This window comes from Lygodium microphyllum, chromosome 11, assembly GCF_053477565.2.
Source record: "Lygodium microphyllum isolate KBCC chromosome 11, Lygodium_microphyllum_v1.1.10, whole genome shotgun sequence".
NCBI classification, from domain to species: Eukaryota; Viridiplantae; Streptophyta; class Polypodiopsida; order Schizaeales; family Lygodiaceae; genus Lygodium; species Lygodium microphyllum.
In genome coordinates this window covers 24,098,332-24,106,268 of record NC_141145.1, presented here as the reverse complement: position 1 = coordinate 24,106,268, position 7,937 = coordinate 24,098,332, and positions in this window count along the sequence as shown.

Genomic DNA, 7,937 nt, shown 5'->3' with positions numbered 1-7,937 from the left:
CAGCAGTCTATATAATGAATAGGACTCCCACTGCAGCAATACATGGGATGACTCCAGAGGAGAGGTATACTGGTAGGAAACCAGATATTTCTCATTTGAAAATTTTTGGTTGCATTGCCTATGTACATGTGCCAGATGACTTGAGATCCAAGTTGGATCCAAAAGCTGAGAAGTGCATCTTTATTGGTTACTCTGTGCAACAGAAAGGGTATAGATGCTATAACCCTTCTACTCGTAAGTTTACAGTGAGCAGAGATGTTGTTTTTGATGAGATGAGTAGCTGGTATAAATCAGTAAATGTGATTGATGATGTAGATGCACAAAATGGTAATGCTGCACAGAATTCACAGCAGCAGTCACAAAATATTAGTGGACCTGGAGCATCCTCTAGCAGTGGTTTACATTCTTTGCCATGGACAAGAAGATTGAGATCAGGAGAATCTTCTCAAAGCAATGCAGATAGTGGTATTCAGGTATCACGAAAAGAAAAAGAGAAGGTAGATCAGCCCATGTTTGATGTGAATGCAGGTCACTCTTATGTGGATGGTAAATCCAGTGGCTCAGAACAGAGCATTGATGATGAGTTGGGTATTCCTTCTATTGTTACACCTGGAGTAAGGAAGACCAGGGATGTTTTGAGAGCATCTGGGAGTGAACCTACTTTGCACAGGTCTACCAGAGCTAGGTATCTTGTGGATAGGCTGAAATATGATGGATTTACAGCCATTCACTATGCATATATGGTCAAAGTGATACAGGAACCAGAACCCACTTCTTTTGAGCAAGCCATGGGAAAAGAAAAATGGGAGAAAGCCATCGATGAAGAAATGGATGCCTTGGAAGCAAATGCTACATGGGAATTGGTACCTTTGCCTAAAGGTAAGAATGCAATTGGCTGTAAGTGGGTTTATAAGGTGAAGCACAATGCAGATGGTCCTGTGAACAGATACAAGGCAAGATTAGTAGTCAAGGGGTATGCACAAACATATGGCATTGATTATGAAGAAACATTCAGTCCGGTTGCAAGGATGGCAACCGTAAGAGCAGTCATTGCTATGGCTGCATCAAAGGAATGGTCTTTACATAAGATGTATGTAAAGAATGCCTTCTTGCATGGTGATTTGCAGGAAGAGGTATATATGGAGCAACCACCAAGTTATGTGCATGCTGTTCATCCTGAGTTTGTTTGCAGGTTGAAGAAAGCATTGTATGGCTTGAAGCAAGCACCTAGAGCATGGTCTGACAAGATAGGACAGTATCTTGTCACTATTGGCTTTCAGATTTCCAAGGCAGGTTTCCCACTTTATGTGAGAAAAACAGAGAAAGATATTATGCTACTTGTCATTTATGTTGATGATTTGATTATGACAGGTGACAGTGATGAAGATATCCTTCATGTGAAAATGCTATTGAAGCAGAAGTTTGAGATGAAGGATTTGGGAGAGCTGCGTTATTTCTTGGGCATTGAGGTGATTAGATCACCAAGTGGGATACAGCTCTTGCAGAGGCAGTATGGATTGGACATGCTATCCAAATATGGGATGACAGGCTGTAAACCTATTTTAGTTCCTTTGGAGCAGAATGTGAAGTTGAGCACAGATGCAGGTGAGCTTCTGGAAGACCCTACTATGTACAGACACGTAGTAGGAAGCTTGATTTATATGATTATTACCAGGCCAGATTTGAGCTATGTTGTTGGATTGGTAAGTCAGTTTATGCAGGCTCCAAGGAAATCGCATTTGGATGCGGCTAGACGCATACTCAGGTATGTGAAGTCCACATTGCAGTATGGACTATTTTATGAGACTGGGGTTCAAATACAGTTGCATGGATACATTGATGCTGATTGGGCTGGTAGCATTTCTGATAGACGATCTACTAGTGGATATGTGTTCTCTTTTGGGAGTGATGCAGTCACTTGGAGCAGTAAGAAACAGCCTACAGTTGCCTTGTCGAGCACAGAGGCTGAGTACAGGGGTGCAGTAATGGCTGCATGTGAGGTAGCTTGGTTGCATAAGCTACTTTATGATATGCATCAGTCTACAGATGGGCCAGTTGTCATTTATTGTGACAACATGAGTAGTATACACTTGGCAAATAACCCAGTCTATCATGTTAGAACAAAGCACATTGAGGTGCATTATCACTATGTGCGGGAGAGGGTTTTACTAGGTCTTATTGATCTAGTTTATGTCAGCACAGAGGATCAAGTAGCTGACATATTTACGAAGGCATTGGGCGCAGAGAAGCTGCGCAAGTTCAGAGACCTGCTTGGTGTGCAGGAATTGGGATTGAGCTCGAGGGGGAGTGTTGAGATATCGAGGTCCACTCGTGATATGCTAGGGTGACCGTTGTGCATTTATGTCACCGACGTGTTAGTTGCAGATGCGGTTGGTACACCGCCCATGAATAATAGCTAGATGATATGTATCCTTATCTACTCTAGTTCGTGGCTCAGTTTGTATGCCACCTTAGTTAGTTGAGTTTGGTTTGAGACCCATATATAGGGTTCTTCTATTTCTTTGTACTAGACTTCTTTTTGGCTTACACAACTAAGAAGAGAAAAACTGTTTTCAGCCTCCACCTCTGTGTGTATTCCCCCATTGTGCAAGCAAGAAAGCTACAAGTGAGACTCCTTCCTTCTCTCCCACAATCTTGACAGGGGAGAGGTGAGAGATGAAATATTACCTTGGGGGGAAGAAGCCATGGCTGGCATTGAAGCTCCAAGCTCTAGGTCTTCAATCCGGGCTGAAGTAATGCTGGGCCAAGCTCCATGATCAAGCTCTAATCCAAAGCTTTGATACCAATTGAAAGGTGAGAAGGATCGAAGCTTGCTTGGAAGTGAGCTATGGGTGGAGAGCAAGAGCAAGAAGAGAGAGAGACACAAATGGAAACTCCAACAGTCACAATGTGTGATCAGGCTTTTTTTAATTCAAAGTGTCACTAAAATAATAAAGAATAAAGTAATGCTGACGGCCGCCCGCCACCTACAGTGTGTAGTGGCGGGTATTGTCATTGTAGTAATACATGGGCAGCTCGACAGAGGCACCTTTACCCCCAACATTTGATATGTATTTGAGTACTTTTAATATAGATCCTCCCAAGGATAGATGTAGTAGTGTATGATTTGTTAATTTATTAAGATTTGGGTAGTGGATAATTTGATCAGTGTACACACGTGTTGATCTAGATATTCCCTGATGAGAGGAGGGCATAAATGTATATATCGAAAATGTAATTTTATAGGTTGCACTGCATGTTCATTCATTAGAGTTGATTCTTTCAGTGAAGGGAAAAGCCCAATTTGAAGCATGAGCAAGCAGAAGCAAGAGAGATGTGAGCTATGTAGGATGGAATAAGAGAGTAAGAGAGAGAGACACAAGATGTGGGAACTCCATGTAACATCCTTGCTCTCGCATGGGAACCCACCCCCAATTTTATTAAATATTAATTCAAATTTTTTTATTTTCCCCTTGTTCTCCAAGATTATCCTTCACCCATAAGCCTATACCCTTTTCCCCAATTGGCCCCCGCTAATCAAGTACAAGACGCGAAAGTCTTGTGTGATTTGCCTCTAAGGGAGACAAAGATCGAGAATGGCCCCCAAGAAAAAAATGTAATGCATGGATGATAACCCCACAACGGGCAACGAAGCCTTGGGCGAAGACATCACTGCCAATCCAACTACGGTACCGGTCGTAAGTAATGTATTTCCAAATCAACAGATACTTGCTTGATTCCCGCATGAGATGCATTGGACCCGTACTATACTACACATGAATATGTTAATAAAAAATGATAAATTTCATAAAAGATGGATTTTGCAAAGCCCAAGTATCAAGAGAAGTAAATTGCATCTAGATGCTATGTGGAAAATTTGTACATGGCATAATAGCATTCCAAGGTATTGTCGACTCTCCTTTTCATGAAAATAATAGGTATGTATTTCCCCACATTGAAAGTATGTTGTAGCTTGCACGCTTGATGGATTGCATGGTAAGTAATCTTGGCAAGTAATATAGCCTAGGGGAAATTCAATCTCAAATCTCTAAGGTCTTTGCCCAAGCTCTCGCTAATATCATGAATTTGTTAGTTCATTGGGATCTTGATGATGCATGCAGTTAACACAAAAAATGACCATAAGGATTAAAAATAAGATGCCTCGAGATCCGCCGGATAGCGACTATGTTTATCAATCCTATTCAGGGTTGTGCTAGATGCAACAACAGCTCTAGGGCAAATGGAGCTCAAGGAATTAGGAAACCCTAAGTCAAAGGAAAGACCGATGCTTTTGTACTTGTTGGGAAGAAGGTTGCATTATCGATCAATGTAAGTGACTAATAGAACTTATGTCTTGTACAATGTTTGAAACCTTAACATATGCCTTAGCCGAAAGAAGGGTGTATTAAGTAAATTTTACATTGAACTACTCCTAATCCCAAGGGGGAGAGCAAATATGTGATGGAAAGGTTATCATGATTATTCGTGCAATGTTTAGAAAAGGATACCATTGTTTTTGTTGATTGGTCAAACAACGTCCTAAATGCTTTTGCATTAAATTGATTGTTGGGACGTGATTTGGATTATTATTCCAAGTGCTTGTATTTGATGGTAAATGCATGGCAAGGTTCTGTGCTGACAAGTTGCCATGGGAATAAAGGAATGTTTTCTTGGATAATGATATTAGGACTAAATGCCTTATTTGTGCTTGATTCTTAACAAGATTAATTAAGAAAATGATATTTTACGCAGGTGGATCATCTCCAATGTCACACCATGCTTCAACTTGAGAGGGCACTGCTTGATTCACGGGCCGAAGGTCGAGTGGTGAAAAGGCCAACCACGGGAAATTGTGTCTCACTCCTAGGCTGCTTGGGGTCAAGTGGAGCTCTGGACACCCCTTGCCTAGTTCAGAATGGAGTTGAAGATTGCCGTGAGCCCAATGTCTGTGGCATTAGAAGATCCTATTCTAGATAAAGGATGGAATTGTGGTGCCATGTGATTTGGACCAATTACTTTTGCAAGGCAGAAGGGATACATAATTTCTCCCGTATGGACAGGAGACAAAGATTAAGTTGAAGATAAGTTAAGGAACTTGTTTGCTTGCTCTGTATTCATGTTTGTGCCATAAATTTTGCAAACGAACCATGTTCCCTAAAAAGCTTAATTAAGGAAGCTGATTTTTAAATGTCACACATAATTGTGGTGGGACATAATTAGAAAACTAAAGCTATCAAGGGAAGCCAATGGGCAGAAACCCTGACAGGTCCGTCCTATGGCAGGGTGGTCCCGGAGAATTGGGAGGCTTGCCAAAAGGTTTTACGACACTAGAATGCTGTCAAGAGACCTTGACCAGTAGGGACCCAAGTTTCAGGTCGATCCTAGTGGGTTGTTCCATTGCGAGGTGGACTCAAGAAACCGTAGGCGACAAACTCTCGTAACATTCCATGGGAGTGCCGGGCGGTGTCGCTTAGAATCATCTCTCTTGGTGGACCACTAAAAACATGTTTGGATAGTCGGGATGTTATAGTTGGTATCAGAGCAAAACTTTGTAATGATATGTGATTGATTAATATATGGATCGTAGACATATCCTAAATAGAATAACCTAAGTGGTGTGGCTTGATTTCGAGGCATCTTCTGCACCCACAAATGCTGACGTGCAAGAGAAGAAATTCCTTCTCAAGCAAATTAAGGCACCCAAGTTTGATGGAGAAGGGATAGATGTCGCAATGGAGGTGGAGATATTAATTGAGTCGATGAATGACTATTTTTATATTGTGGGAATTGCTGGTACCAATCAAGTAATTATAGCAGTTGGCCGGCTCGAATATGGTGGAAGCAATGGTGCAAATAGCAAGGTGTTTCTGAAGCCATTGTCACTTGGGCTCAGCTGAAAGATGCTGTATGCAGATGATACCTTTCGCCAACCTACCTAAATTTGAGGATGAATGAATTCTTCAAGCTCAAGCAGTTGGAATTAACATTGGAAGCCTACTACTCAAAGTTTGTAACCTTGCTAAAATATGCACCACCTATGGATATTGCACAGTAAGTATCCAAGTTTTGCCATGGCCTAAACACTCCTCTAAACCACTGTCTTGAAGCAATGCGTCCAATGGCAAGATGCGTCCAATGGACTTGCAAGATGCGTTACTTCGAGCAAAGCCAATCGTCCAAGAACTTAAACCAGGAAACTGTGACAAAAATGATGCTCGAGATCACAACAAGAGATGCCACATGTGCGGAGAGATAGGGCACATCCGTAGGAGATGTTCCTACCATCAATGCTTCCATTGCAATGAGACAGGGCACGTCCAAGCAGATTGCCTTGGAAAACATTGAACCTCCAAGAAAATGAAGCTACACAAGTACAGTCTTCGGATATATAGAGGAATCAGATGAAGATGAAGACTTAGAACTCACTGCACCTCTTCAGGATGATTAGAAATCTTGGGAGTTTTATCGACATGTAATACAACTTGTATTGGAATAAATCCTACTCTTGTACCTACGATTAATTGCAATAATATGAGTTGCACTACTTGAGTCATTACGAGTAGCGCAACAGACGCATGGTGGGTCCTAACCCACAAAACTTAAGCCCATCAATGCTTGTCTTCCCCAGTTCTTTCGAGATGAGGACATCTCGAGTTCTCTAAGGGGGAGACGATGTAACATCCCCGCTCCTGCATGGGAACCCTTGCCCCCCATTTTATTAAATATTAATTCAATTTTTTTTATTTTTCCCCATATCGTTGTCGAACAAGTGGCAAGGGGGGGAGGAAGAAAAGATGGCAAGAAGATCACGCGGGGGGAAAGAAGGAGATGATGGCAGATGATGTGGAGGAAGAAGGAGGATGAAATTGGGAGGAGAAGTCGAAGATGACAAGGAGGATGATGAGAAAGATGGTGACAAGGATGAGCTCTTGGGCATATCGAGCCCCATAGCCACTTGGAGGAGCTAAGGAGCCCCCATAGCCATGTGGATGGTGACAGATGGTGGTCACCACTACCACTACTCCCAGTGCCCCCCTCCCCCCCAATAATAACACCTTCCACCAATATATAACCCCCCCTTGCTGCACACACAGAGAGAGAGAGAGAGAGAGAGAGAGAGAGAGAGAGAGAGAGAGAGAGAGAGAGAGAGAGAGAGAGAGAGAGAGAGAGAGAGAGAGAGAGAGAGAGAGAGAGAGAGAGAGAGAGAGAGAGAGAGAGAGAGAGAGAGAGACTTTCTGAAGGATCTTCTTCTCAGGTGTCCACACGCGCCCTTTCTTTCCCCGTTGCCCACAAACTTATATCCAGTTCCACGAGATTATCTGTCATCCGCAAGCCTATACCCTTTTCCCCAATTGGCCCCCTGCTAATCAAGTACAAGGTGTAGAAGTCTTGTGCGATTTGCCTCTAAGGGAGACAAAGATCAAGAATGGCCCCCAAGCAAAAAATATCATATGCGCGGATGGTAACCCCACAATGAGCAACGAAGCCTCGGGCGAAGACATCACTACCAATCCAACTGTGGTACCAGTCATAAGTAATGTATTTCCAAATCATCAAATGCTTGCTTGTGTAATGGAGGGGAAATACTTAGGTCAAGTTGACCTAAGTATAAAAGGTGTAAGGGACACTGCATAGGTACCATTTTTTGATAAATACAAATCAGTCTCTTCACCTTCACCTTCAACTCCCATGGCTTCCCTCCTCTCTCTCACCTCTTTCTCTCTCTTCTTCCTGTCTTTCTCTCTCCTCCCTTTCTTCTTCTGTAGTATTTCTCTCTCTTCTCTCTCTTAGCTAGGTTAGCTAGTTCCCTTTCATTACAATTGGTATCAAAGCTTAGGTATTTGGTCCCTTCTTCTTTCTCTTTCCTCATATGCAATTATATTTTACAAAAAAAAAAACTAGTCACACAGGTACAACAACACGGACAAGAGCTATAA